The sequence below is a fragment of the Triticum aestivum genome, chromosome 7A, assembly GCF_018294505.1.
Source record: "Triticum aestivum cultivar Chinese Spring chromosome 7A, IWGSC CS RefSeq v2.1, whole genome shotgun sequence".
NCBI lineage: Eukaryota > Viridiplantae > Streptophyta > Magnoliopsida > Poales > Poaceae > Triticum > Triticum aestivum.
In genome coordinates, this window is record NC_057812.1 from 348,674,671 (window position 1) to 348,689,941 (window position 15,271).

The window sequence follows — 15,271 nt, forward strand, 5'->3', positions numbered from 1 at the left end:
GTCTTCTCGTTCAATGGACGGTAATCAACACAAAGTCGGTATGTTCCATCCTTCTTCACAAAAAGAACACCACAACCCCACGGAGATGAACTAGGCCGGATGAGACCCATTTTCTCTTGAATATCGAGTTGCTTCTTCAGCTCCTTCAACTCTTCAGGTCCGAGCTTGTAAGGACGTTTGCACACAGGTTCCGTGCCAGGCTCAAGATCAATAACGAATTCAACTGGCCGGTGCGGAGGCATTTCTGGAAGCTCTTCTGGAAAGACATCTTGATATTCGCAAACGACTAGAATCTACGAGATGGCATCGAGTTCACCCTTCTCATTGAGAGAAAATAGACGGATAGTATCATCACGAGCGGTAAAGACAATTACATCCTCAGACGAATGAGTCAATTGAATCTGCCTGGCTGCACAATCAAGCTAAGCCTTGTGCTTAGAAAGCCAATCCATTCCGAGAATAAGATCAATATCCGAGTTACCAAGAACCACCGGAGAAGAGAGAAACTTGTAGTCGCCCAACGTGATAGTAACATCTGGGGCAATAGCGCTTTCATTCATGAATTTACCCGGAGAAACAACAGATAACTGTCTAGGCAAATCTTGTAAAGGCAACTCATGCTTAGAAACAAATGGCCTCGAGATAAAACAATGTGATGCACCTGTGTCAAAAATAACTTTTGCAAGAATATCATTAACAGGAAGGTTACCCATGATGACATCTAATGAGTCCTCCGCTTGAGCTGCATTCATCAAGTTGACCTTGGCAGACTTGGGGTTATGCTTGACCACAGCTGCACTTGCTGATCTGACAGGAGGAGGAGGAAGACGCCTCTGGTTGAAACACTTGTTGGCATAGTGACCCTTCTGTTGGCACTTGTTGCACGTGACCTCTGAAAGCGGACGGTGATACAGAGCACTCAATCTTGGAGCTTGAGATGAAGTCTTGTTCTGAAAGCCAGGGTTGGGTGGGTGAGAAGATCCACTGCCACCTTTGCTCTTCTGCTGATACGGCTGACGGAACGGAGGAGGAGGAAGCCAATACTTCTGCTGCTTGGCCACTTGAGTAGACGAAGAAGGAGTAACATCTTTGACTCGCTTCTTGGAAGCATCACACCTCAATTGAGCAAGCTCTTGCTTCAGTGCCATGTTGTAGAACTCATCGTATCTCAAGGGCTCAAAGAGAACAAGAGCTAGCTGAATTCCTTCTCTGAGACCACCCCTGAACTGGTATATCATGCTCTTCTCATCAGGGACGTCCTGCTTGGCAAAGCGGGCGAGCTTCTGGAACAACTAGTTGTAGTCATAGACAGACAAAGAGCCTCGCTTCAGGTTGCGGAATTCCTCACGCTTGCTTTCAACCACGCTCTGAGGGATATGGTGAGCTCTGAAATCTTGATGGAATTCATCCCAAGTGATAACACATCCACCTCTGGAATCCTTGTACTGCTGGAACCATTCTGCAGCTTGATCTTTGAGTTGGAAGGAAGCGAACTTGACAAAGTCCTCAGGCCTGACGTTGCTGCACTCGAAATGCTTGCACAGATCCACAAGCCAATCGTCAGCATCGGTTGCCTCAACACAATTGCTGAAAGTCTTTGGCCCATTAGCAAGGAACTGGTTGAGTGTAGCAGAATGATTCTGATTGTTGCCTTGATTCCCTTGGTTGCCTTGATTACGCTCTTGAAGAATTTGCATGATCAACTGTGTGTTTGCATTGGTTGCGGCCATCACAGCTTGCCATGCCTCCGGAGGAGATGGAGGTGGTGGCAGATCAGGATTTAGAGTCGTGCGCGTTGGAGGAGCCATCTTGAAGAGGTTGACATCCATTAGCACATTGATAGACCAATATTGAAGCTGAATCCAACGGAATGAAAATTGCAACGTATAGTCTTCACATCCTAACAAAAAGAACGAATGCATTCCTCTTGAAATGGTCACATATACATAAATTGAGAAGCCACTTAGAATTTAGGTAGAGAAATAAATCAACAAGGTACAGATCAAGAACAAATAATCGGTAAGAAATCCCAATCTCAAACCAATATCCGTGGAAGAAGAACTAGAGCTACTAGAATTCCCACCTATGAAACTCCCGAACCTTTCCGGTTATGCAATCAGGTGTTGGGGATACAGGGGAAGCATAATATCTCACCCAAATCTAGCAAATCCTACATCCAGCTGTATCCATCCTTCAACACATAACCAAGAAAAATTTCGGAAACCATCTACCTCAACCTTCGAAAAGCATCTGTTATACAAGTTAAGGCGATACTCCCGAACTCCCGCCCCAGTACTGGGTGGCGTCGAGGTTATCTCACCAGCGAACTGCATAACAGAGATTTTCGATGTCGGCGTACTAAACTTAGGTATTCCAGAATTGCAACGATAAAATTATGACGACAACACCTCAGAGCTCAACTCCCCGGGACACTTCCACAAAACTCCTGACAGGAGGCACCAAGACAATGTTCTCATCATAAAACCATCGGAACGATTCCAAGATACCCGCGTGATCCTAAATTCTTTTTTAGTGAAATTGAGAAGAGAAGAGTCAAAACTCTACGTCAGGATGCCTTATCAGAGCGATGAGGAGACTGGGAAGTAAAAAGAATTCCTAAACTCTCCGATATATAATTCCTAAATGACTCAAAACATTTTTCTAGACACAACTCAGCCGCTAAAAACGATCAAGCAATGGGGCTCCTAAGGTCGGGGAAGGCTCTGATTACCAACTTGTAACACCCTCGATGCGACTATATCTCCCACGTGTTGAGGCACGACTTAGAGGCATAATCGCATTGAAGGCATATGTCGCAAATTAGGCAATCTTCACAACATCCCATGTAATATAGATAATAAAAGGGGAGATAACATAGTTGGCTTACACTCGCCACGTCAATCAAGGTACATAAATAACATTACATCATCCAAACAGTCATGGCCCAACTACGGCACCAAAATAAAAGATAACCCAACATGCGACACGGTCCCGATCACCCCCAACTGGGCACCACTACTAATCATCAGGAAAGGAAACATAGTAACGTTGAGAGTCTTCGTCGAACTCCCACTTGAGCTCAAGCGCGTCACCTGGAGCGGAATCATCAGGCCCTGCATCTGGTGTAATAGTAATCTGTGAGCCACAGGGACTCAGCAATCGTGCACCCTCGCGATCAAGACTATTTAAGCTTATAGGTAAGGCAAGGTACAAATATAAGTGGAGCTGCAGCAAGCGACTAGCAAAAATATGGTGGCTAACTTATTCGCAAAAGAGAGCGAGAAGAGGAGGCAAAGCGCGAGCGAGAAACTAGAGAACAACCTGCGCAAGCATTACTCCAATACCGTGTCCGCTTCCCGGACTCCGCCGAGAAGAGGCCATCACGGTAACACACTCAGTTGATTCATTTTAATTAAGTTAAGGTTCAAGTTATCTACAACCGGACATTAACAAATTCCCATCTGCCCATAACCGCGGGCACGGCTTTCGAAAGTTCAAATCCCTGCAGGGGAGTCCCAACTTAGCCAATGACAAGCTCTCACGGTCAATGAAGGAATAGACCTCCTCCCGAGACGTTCCGATCAGACTCGGTACCTCGGTTCTTCAAGACACTTCGACAGGTTAAAACAAGACCAGCAACACCGCCTGAATGTGCCGACAAATCCCAATAGGAGCTGCACATATCTCGTTCTCAGGGCACACTCAGATGAGCCAGACGTCGGGTAGGCCAGCCCAGAGTTGCCCCTGGTAGCCCCGGACATCGCTCGGTGGGACCAACACTCAGAGGAGCACTGGCCCGGGGGGGGGGGCTAAAATAAGATGACCCTCGGGCTCCGGAAACCCAAGGGAAAAGAGGCTAGGTGGCAAAAGGTAAAACCAAGGTTGGGCATTGCTGGAAAAGCTTTAATCAAGGCGAAATATCAAGGGGTTCCCATTATAACCCAACCGTGTAAGGAACGCAAAATCCAGGAACATAACATCGATATGACGGAAACTAGGGCGGCAAGAGTGGAACAAAACACTAGGCGAGAGGCCGAGCCTTCCACCCTTTACCAAGTATATAGATGCATTAAGATAACATGGCAATATAATGATATCCCAACAAGTAAATAAATGTTCCAACAAGGAACGGTCTCCAATCTTCACCTGCAACTAGCAACGCTATAAGAGGGGCTGAGCAAAGCGGTAACATAGCCAATCAACGGTTTGCTAGGACATAGTGGGTTAGAGGTTTGACATGGCAATTTGGGAGGCTTGAAAGCAAGTGGTAGGCATCATAGCATTGGCATAGCAAAAGAGCGAGCAAACTAGCATAGCAAAGATAGTAGTGATTTCGAGGGTATGATCATCTTGCCTGCACAGTTGTCAGAGTTGATTGGATCCTCGAAAGCAAACTCAACGGGCTCCTCGTTAGCGAACTCGTCTCCCGGATCTACCCAAACAAGACAAACAAACAAATGGAACACAATCAACCACGCGCAAAGCTCAAACAATATGATGCAAAGATTGTATGCTATGCGGGATGCGATGCGGGATGCATATGCAAGATGTGACAGGAAATGCAAGAACCTAGCCTCAACATGGAAATCCAAGTGTGCCACTGGAAAGGTGAGGTGAAGTCGCTTGAAAACGATATAAAGAACGCCGGAATCGGAGTTACGGTTTGCAAATGGCAAGCGATTCAAATGACACCGGTCTGCGATTTACAGCAAGTAGCCATCTAAATGCAATGAGATGAACATGCTACAGCACTCAAACATGACAACAAAATACATGGCAGGGATGCATTCAAGATGCTTAACAAAAGTCTAGCACTGAGCTACAGCTAATACATCCATTAATAGGTTCAAACAAGCATAGCAAAAATGCATATGGCAAACCGATTTCAGACTTAGTGAAATTAACACTTGTCTGGAATTTCAGATCAGATAGCACTCTTCGGAGCAACAAAACTACATGTTACAGGACCTGAACATGGCAAAGTAAAGCATGGCATGGAGCTACTCAAAGAGCTTAACAAAAGTCCCTTGGTGACCTTGAGCCAAAAGGGATCAGAAAATACAATTGCAAGCATGTGAACATGGCAAAAACATAATCAGATCACAAACTTAGTGAAAACTGGAGCATGCTGAAACAGATATCAAGTAGGCATGTTTATGAGCTCGATGCACTCACTACGGTGCAAGTAATGACCAACTAAGCATACACCCATAAAGAATACACAAAATAAAAGCTATACATGGCAAGAACAATAACATAGCATGCATGGATCAACTACAACATCATCGGCAAAATCGCTAACAGGTAGACAATCTGCCCAGATTCACAAAGTAGCAAAAGTAGAGCTCGATTGACTCAAGCTAGGGTGCTCCATAATTTCAAACAAAGACATGGATGGATAGAGCACTACAAGATTAACAAAACATCCTTACTGATCATCCTCAAAAGAGGCACGGATCACTAGGAAACAACATGAACATATGGCATCATGAGATAAACAGCTCAAGGACTTAGTGGAAAAGGTAAGTCCCTGAAATCAGAATTACCAAGTGCCTCACTTGGCAAGCTTGTGCTAGTCACCTCACACATCACAAAAATACATGGGTTGCACCTCTGGAAAGATGACAAAACCCTTAACAAAACATATGTAGAACTCATGGGCATATCATGCACACAATAATCATGGAAAAAATGACAAATAGCTAAATGGAGTAGGAGATCTGACAATAATCTCAAGTAGCCCTCTTCTAACAGCATTTCGGGCATCTATATGAACTCAAATGAAAATGATGCAATGGGATGAAATGATGTACTCTTTGAGATGAACATTTTGATATGCTATATGCATGAATCGGAGCTACGGATGCAAAGTTATGGTATGAGGAACATGGGCACTTGAAACTGAAAGAAACGGGGACTTAGTAGAATTTCGACCTCCGGATCTAGGGTTTGACCCGGCACGCAAAACGAGGCGGTGGCTCTGCTCGCCGGAGACGACGAAGACGGCGGCCGGCGAAGTCGAGGTCGCCAGATCCGGTCGCTCCTCGACCGGATCTGGCCGAAGGAGGGAGGCGCCGGCGGGGGCACCTGCGGCGGCGGGGATCCGCGGTGGCGCGGCGGCCGGCGAGGTGGCGGCGCACGGTGGCGGCGGGGTCCCGGCGACGAGGCAGAGGCGGCGCAGCGCGGGCGGCGGGGAAGCAGCAAGCCGAAGGCGAGGCGCGCGGCGCCCGAATCTGGGCCGCGGGGGCCGGATCTGGGCCCTCCGGGCCGCGGTGGCGCACGGGTGGCGGCGGTGACATGGCAGGCGCGGAGTGGGCGGCGGCGATGTGTCCGGCCAGGGCGGACGTGTCCGGCCGGCGCGGAGATGATTTTTAGGGTTTCAGACGAGGGGGATCCGGATTTTCGGGGAGAGGCCTTTATATAGGCATAGAGGGAGCTAGGAGTGTCCAAATGAGGTGCGGTTTTCGGCCACGCGATCGTGATAGAACGCTCTAGATGATGGAGAAGGTTTTGGTGGGTTTTGGGCCAAATTGGAAGGGTGTTGGGCTGCAAAACACACGAGGCCTTTTCGGTCCCTCGGTTAACCGTTGGAGTATCAAACGAAGTCCAAATGGCACGAAACTTGACAGGAGGTCTACCGGTAGTAAACCAAGGCCACTTGGCAAGTCTCGGTCCAACCCGGAAATGTTTAATCCCCACACACGAAAGAAAGGTAGAAATGACCACCGGAGGAGAACGAAGCGCCGGAATGCAAAACGGACAACGGGGAAAAAACTCGAATGCATGAGACGAACACGTATGCAAATGCAATGCACATGATGACATGATATGAGATGCATGACAACGATAACAACACACGGAGACAAAGACCCGAACCCGAGAAAATAATATAACTTAATGCCTGAAACGACAAGAGTTGGAGTACAAATTGGGAAAGTCACATCCGGGGTGTTACAATAATTTACTCATTCGAGGACATCCACTTGTTGTTTTGATTGATTGGTTTCCTTTTCTTTTGGCCAAGTGGATGGACAAGAATGCCTAAGAACCTTCTCTAGCTATCTATGCTTTTCTCGTCTCAAACTCTATTCATGTTGTATCACAAAGTTTGATCAAGTCAGATTCGAGCCACTCTGTGTGAGGAGCACTCGGAGTCCCTGATTCGTCATAGACTTAAACTTACAAAACATCTTTGTGTGTTTCGGTCTGACCGGTTCATCCATTTCGGTCATACCGAGATCACTAAGTCGATCTAGGTTTTCAATCTCAGTGCAACCAATTTGAACTTTTCGATCACACCGAGTTTCAGTAACTGCTTGCAATTATGAATCTCGGTGCCATTGAGTTGTTCCACTCGGTCACACCGACAGGGTCAGGCTATATATATCCACGGGTCAAATTTTGGAAAACTTTCCGAACGTCCTCGCCCGCGCTTAGCCTACTCTGCCTCCCTGGGTCTCCGGATCATCCTCCTCGTCGCCAGCCGCCTCCTGTCACTGGTCTCCGCCGCCGTCAACGGGATCGTCTCCGCCGTTGCCGCCGTAGCAAGTTCATCGCTGAACTAGGGTATGGACTTGAACTTTGTGCTGTTCTAACTCTGATTCCCCAGCACATTGCTTTGCCATGTATCTTGCCACGATTGAGATCGTTCTATCCATCGAGACCACTCTGTAGTTTAGTCGTGAATTGAAAATTTAGGGTTAGGTTTCCGCCGAAACCATCTCGGACCGACCGAGTTGATGAAATCTGTTCCACCAATTTGGCTTAGGCCATTGCACATGTGATTCTCGGATTGACCGAGAATTGCAAATCGGTGTGACCGAGTTCAGCACTTTGTGAAACTCTAGCAGTCTCGGTGCCACCGAACTGTAACTCGATCTGACCGAGTTCACTAGTTTAGGTTCCAAAAGCTGCTTCAGTATCACCGAGTTTGCAAATCGGTAGATCCGAAATGCTTTATGTGGAAAACTAAAACTTAGTTTTTAATTCATTCTTTTGCAAAAACCTCTGTACTTTGTGATGCTCTGTTGGGGAACGTAGCAGAAATTCAAAATTTTCCTACGTGTCACCAAGATCTATCTATGGAGAAACCAGCAACGAGGGGAAGGAGAGTGCATCTACATACCCTTGTAGATCGCTAAGCGGAAGCATTCAAGAGAACGGGGTTGAAGGAGTCGTACTCGTCGTGATTCAAATCACCGGAGATCCTAGTGCCGAACGGACGGCACCTCCGCGTTCAACACACGTACAGCCCGGTGACGTCTCCCATGCCTTGATCCAGCAAGGAGAGAGGGAGAGGTTGAGGAAGACTCCATCCAACAGCAGCACAACGGCGTGGTGGTGATGGAGGAGCGTGGCAATCCAGCAGGGCTTCGCCAAGCACCACGGGAGAGGAGGAGTAGGGAGAGGCAGGGCTGCACCAAGAGGGAGAAGTTCTCATGTGTTGGGCTGCTCCAAAAACCTCCAATATATATAGGGGAAGGGGAGGGCTGCGCCCCCATCTAGGGTTTCCCCCCCCCCCCCAAGGGGTGCGGCCAGCCCTAGATGGGGCTTGGGGAGGCGGCCAAGAGGGGGAGAGAGGGGAGGCGCCCACTAGGTGGGCCTTAAGGCCCATCTGGACTAGGGTTTGCCCCCTCCCACTCTCTCTTGCGCCTTGGACCCCTTGTGGGGGGCGCACCAGCCCACCTAGGGGCTGGTCCCCTCCCACACTTGCCCACGCAGCCTTCTGGGGCAGGTGGCCCCACTTGGTGGACCCCCGGGACCCTCCCGGTGGTCCCGGTACATTACCGATATCGCCCGAAACTTTTCCGGTGACCAAAACAGGACTTCCCATATATAAATCTTTACCTCCGGACCATTCCGGAACTCCTCGTGACGTCCGGGATCTCATCCGGGACTCCGAACAACATTCGGTAACCACATATAAACTTCCTTTATAACCCTAGCGTCATCGAACCTTAAGTGTGTAGACCCTACGGGTTCAGGAGACATGTAGACATGACCGAGACGTTCTCCGGTCAATAACCAACATCGGGATCTGGATACCCATGTTGGCTCCCACATGTTCCACGATGATCTCATCGGATGAACCACGATGTCAAGGACTCAATCGATCCCGTATACAATTCCCTTTGTCTAGCGGTATTATACTTGCCCGAGATTCGATCGTCGGTATACCGATACCTTGTTCAATCTCGTTACCGACAAGTCTCTTTACTCGTTTCCGTAACACATCATCCCGTGATCAACCCCTTGGTCACATTGTGCACATTATGATGATGTCCTACCGAGTGGGCCCAGAGATACCTCTCCGTTTACACGGAGTGACAAATCCCAGTCTCGATTCGTGCCAACCCAACAGACACTTTCGGAGATACCTGTAATGCACCTTTATAGCCACCCAGTTACGTTGTGACGTTTGGTACACCCAAAGCATTCCTACGGTATCCGGGAGTTGCACAATCTCATGGTCTAAGGAAAAGATACTTAACATTAGAAAAGCTTTAGCATACGAACTACACGATCTGTGCTAGGCTTAGGATTGGGTCTTGTCCATCACATCATTCTCCTAATGATGTGATCCCGTTATCAACGACATCCAATGTCCATAGCCAGGAAACCATGACTATCTGTTGATCACAACGAGCTAGTCAACTAGAGGCTCACTAGGGACATATTGTGGTCTATGTATTCACACGTGTATTACGATTTCTGGATAATACAGTTATAGCATGAATAAAAGACTATTATCATGAACAAAGAAATATAATAATAACACTTTTATTATTGCCTCTAGGGCATATTTCCAACAATCTCCCACTTGCACTAGAGTCAATAATCTAGTTCACTTCACCATGTGATTAACACTGACAGGTCACATCACCATGTGACCAACATCCAAAGAGTTTTGGGTTTGATCATGTTGCTTGTGAGAGAGGTTTTAGTTAACGGGTCTCAACCTTTCAGATCCGTGTGTGCTTTACAAATCTCTATGTCATCTCCTAGATGTAGCTACCACGTTCTATTTGGAGCCATTCCAAATAACTGTTCCACTTGGAGCTATTCTAAATTGTTGCCCCATTGTACGTATCCGGTATCTCTACTTAGAGCTATCCGGATAGGTGTTAAGCTTGCATCGACGTAACCTTTACGACGAACTCTTTTACCACCTCCATAATCGAGAAAATTCCTTAGTCCACTAGTTACTAAGGATAAATTTGACCGCTGTCTGTGATCCATTCTTGGATCACTCTTGTACCCCTTGACTAACTCATGGCAAGGCACACTTCAGGTGCGGTACACAGCATAGCATACTGTAGAGCCTATGTCTTAAGCATAGGAGACGACCTTCGTCCTTTCTCTCTATTCTGCCATGGTCGAGCTTTAAGTCTTAACTTCGTACCTTACAACTCAGGCAAGAACTTCTTCTTTGACTGATCCATCTTGAACACCTTCAAGATCATGTCAAGGTATGTGCTCATTTGAAAGTACCATTAAGCGTTTTGATCCATCCTTATAGATCTTGATGCTCAACGTTCAAGTAGCTTAATCCAGGTTTTCCATTGAAAAACACTTTTCAAATAACCCTATATGCTTTCCAGAAATCCTACGTCATTTCCGATCAACAACATGTTAACAACACATACTCATCGGAAAATCTATAGTGCTCCCACTCACTTCTTTGGAAATACAAGTTTCTCATAAACTTTGTATACACCAAAATCTTTGATCATCTCATCAAAGCATACATTCCAACTCCGAGATGCTTACTCCAGTCTATGGAAGGATTGCTGGAGCTAGCATACCTTTTAGCATCCTTAGGATCGACAAAACCTTTCTGATTGTATTACATACAACCTTTCCTTACGAAACTGGTAAGGAAACTCATTTTGACATCCATCTGCCAGATTTCATAAATGCAGCTAATGCTAACATGATTCCGACGGACTTAAGCATCGCTACGGATGAGAAAATCTCATCGTAGTCAACTCCTTGAACTTGTGAAAAACTCTTCGCCACAAGTCGAGCTTCATAGATGGTGACATCACCATCCACGTCCGTCTTCTTCTTAAAGATCCATTTATCTCAATGGCTTGCCGATCATCTGGCAAGTCCACCAAAGTCCATGCTTTGTTCTGATACATGGATCCTATCTCGGATTTCATGGTTTCTTAACCATTTGTCAGAATTTGGGCCCACCATCGCTTCTCCATAGCTCGTAGGTTCATTGTTGTCTAGCAACATGACCTTCAAGACAGGATTACTGTACCACTCTGAAGTAGTACGTATCCTTGTCACCCTACGAGGTACGGCAGTGACTTGATCTGAAACTTCATGATCACTATCATAAGCTTCTACTTCAATTGGTGTAGGTGCCACATGAACAACTTCCTGTGCCCTGATACACACTGGTTGAAGTGATGGTTCAATAACCATATCAAGTCTCCACCATCCTCCCACTCAACTCTTTCGAGAGAAACCTTTCCTCGAGAAAGGACCCGATTCAAGAAACAATCCATATTGCTTTCGGATCTAAATTAGGAGGTATACCCAACTGTTTTGGGTGTCCTATGAAGATGCATTTTATCCGCTTTGGGTTCGAGCTTATCAACCTGAAACTCTTTCACATAAGCATCGCAGCCCCAAACCTTTAAGAAACGACAACTTAGGTTTCTCCAAACGGTGTCGTCTCAACGGAATTATGTGGTACCCTATTAAAATGAGTGTGGTTGTCTCTAATGCCTAACCCATGAACGATAGTGGTAATTCGATAAGAGAAATCATGGTACGCATCATATCCAATAGGGTGCAACTATGATGTTCGGACACACCATCACACTATGGTGTTCCAGGCGGTATTAATTGTGAAACAATTTCCACAATGTCTTAATTGCGTGCCAAAACTCGTAACTCAGATATTCATCTCTATGATCATATCCTAGACATTTTATCCTCTTGTCACAATGATCTTCTACTTCACTCTGAAATTACTTGAACCATTCAATAATTCAGATGTGTTTCATCAAGAAAATATTCTCAACATCTACTCGAATCATCTGTGAAGTAAGAACATAACGATATTCACTGCATGCCTCAGCACTCATTGGACTGCACACATCAAAAATGTGTTGCTTCCAACAAGTTGCTATCTTGTTCCATTTTACTGAAACCGAGGTTTTTCAGTCATCTTGCCCATGTGGTATGATTTGCATATCAAGTGATTCAAAATCAAGTGAGTCCAAACGATCCATCTGCATGGAGTTTCTTCATGCGTATACACCAATAGACATGGTTCGCATGTCTCAAACTTTTCAAAAACGAGTGAGTCCAAAGATCCATCAACATGGAGCTTCTTCATGCGTTTTATACCATTATGACTTACATGGCAGTGCCACAAGTAAGTGGTACTATCATTACTATCTTATATCTTTTGGCATGAAAATGTGTATCACTACGATCGAGATTCAATAAACCATTCCTTTAGGTGCAAGACCATTGAAGGTATTATTCAAATAAATAGAGTAACTATTATTCTCCTTAAATGAATAACCATATTGCAATAGACATAATCCAATCATGTCTATGCTCAACGCAAACACCAAATAACAATTATTTAGGTTTAACACCAATCTCGTTGGTAGAGGGAGCGTGCGATGCTTGATCACATCTAGCTTGGAAAAACTTCCAACACATATCGTCAGCTCACCTTTAGCTAGTCTCTGTTTACTCCGTAGCTTTTATTTCGAGTTACTAACACTTAGCAACCGAACCGGTATCTAATACCCTGGTGCTACTAGGAGTACTAGTAAAGTACACATTAACATAATGTATATCCAATATACTTCTATCGACCTTGCCAGCCTTCTCATCTACCAAGTATCTAGGGTAATGCTGCTCCAGTGGCTGTTCCCTTATTACAGAAGCACTTAGTCTCGGGTTTGGGTTCAACCTTGGGTTTCTTCACTAGAGCAGTAGCTGATTTGCCGTTTCATGAAGTATCCCTTCTTGCCCTTGCCCTTCTTGAAACTAGTGGTTTCACCAACCATCAACAATTGATGCTCCTTCTTGATTTCTACTTTCACGATGTCAAACAACGCGAGTACCTCAAGGATCATCATCTCTATCCTTGATATGTTATAGTTTATCACGAAGCTCTAGCAGCTTGGTGGCAATGACTTTGGGGAAACATCACTATCTCATCTGGAAGATTAACTCCCACTCGATTCAAGTGATTGTCGCACTCAGACAATCTGAGCACAAGCTCAACGATTGAGCTTTTCTCCCTTAGTTTGCAGGCTAAGAAAATCGCCGGAGGTCTTATACCTCTTGACGTGGGCACGAGCCTGAAATCCCAATTTCAGCCCTCGAAACATCTCATATGTTCCGCGATGTTTCGAAAAACGTCTTTGGTGCCTCTACTTAAACCATTTAACTGAACTATCACGTAGTTATCAAAACGTGTATGTCCGATGTTCGCAACATCCACAAACGACGTTTGGGGTTCAGCACACTAAGCGGTGCATTAAGGACATAAGCTTTCTCCTGTCCGCATAATTGCTACTTTCAACTTTCAACTATATTTTCTCTAGGAACATATCTAAAACAGTAGAACTAAAGCGCGAGCTACGACATAATTTGCAAAAACTTTTTGACTATGTTCAGATAATTAAGTTCATCTTATGAACTCCCATTCAGATAGACATCCCTCTAGTCATCTAAGTGATTACATGATCCGAGTCAACTAGGCCGTGTCCGATCATCACGTGAGACGGACTAGTCATCATCGGTGAACATCTTCATGTTGATCGTATCTACTATACGACTCATGCTTGACCTTTCGGTCTCCGTGTTCCGAGGCCATGTCTGTACATGCTAGGCTCGTCAAGTTAACCCTAAGTGTTTTCGCTGTGTAAAACTGTCTTACACCCGTTGTATGTGAACGTAAGAATCCATCACACCCGATCATCACGTGGTGCTTAGAAGCGACGAACTGTAGCAACGGTGCACAGTTAGGGGAGAATACTTCTTGAAATTTTGTAAGGGATCATCTTATTTACTACCGTCGTCCTAAGTAAACAAGATGCATAATCATAATAAACATCACATGCAATTATATAGTTGTGACATGATATGGCCAATATCATATAGCTCCATTGATCTCCATCTTCGGGGCTCCATGATCATCTTGTCACCGGCTTGACACCATGATCTCCATCATCATGATCTCCATCATCGTGTCTTCATGAAGTTGTCACGCCAACGACTACTTCTACTTCTATGGCTAACGCGTTTAGCAATAAAGTAAAGTAAGTTACATGGCGTTGTTCAATGACACGCAGGTCATACAATAAATTAAGACAACTCCTATGGCTCCTGCCGGTTGTCATACTCATCGACATGCAAGTCATGAATCCTATTACAAGAACATGATCAATCTCATACAACACATATCATTCATCACATTCTTCTTGGCCATATCACATCACATAGCATACCCTGCAAAAACAAGTTAGACGTCCTCTAATTGTTGTTTGCATGTTTTACGTGGCTGCTATGGGTTTCTAGCAAGAACGTTTCTTACCTACGCAAAACCACAACGTGATATGCCAATTGCTATTTACCCTTCATAAGGACCCTTTTCATCGAATCCGTTCCGACTAAAGTGGGAGAGACTGGCACCCGCTAGCCACCTTATGCACCAAGTGCATGTCAATCGGTGGAACCTGTCTCACGTAAGAGTACGTGTAAGGTCGGTCCGGGCCGCTTCATCCCACAATACCGTCGAAACAAGATTGGACTAGTAACGGTAAGCATATTGAACAAAATCAACGCCCACAACTACTTTGTGTTCTACTCGTGCAAAGAAACTACGCAATAGACCTAGCTCATGGTGCCACTGTTGGGGAATGTAGCAGAAATTCAAAATTTTCCTACGTGTCACCAAGATCTATCTATGGAGAAACCAGCAACGAGGGAAAGGAGAGTGCATCTACATACCCTTGTAGATCGCTAAGCGGAAGCGTTCAAGAGAACGGGGTTGAAGGAGTCGTACCCGTCGTGATTCAAATCACCGGAGATCCTAGTGCCGAACGGACGGCACCTCCGCGTTCAACACACGTACAGCCCGGTGACGTCTCCCATGCCTTGATCCAGCAAGGAGAGAGGGAGAGGTTGAGGAAGACTCCATCCAACAGCAGCACAACGGCGTGGTGGTGATGGAGGAGCGTGGCAATCCAGCAGGGCTTCGCCAAGCACCACGGGAGAGGAGGAG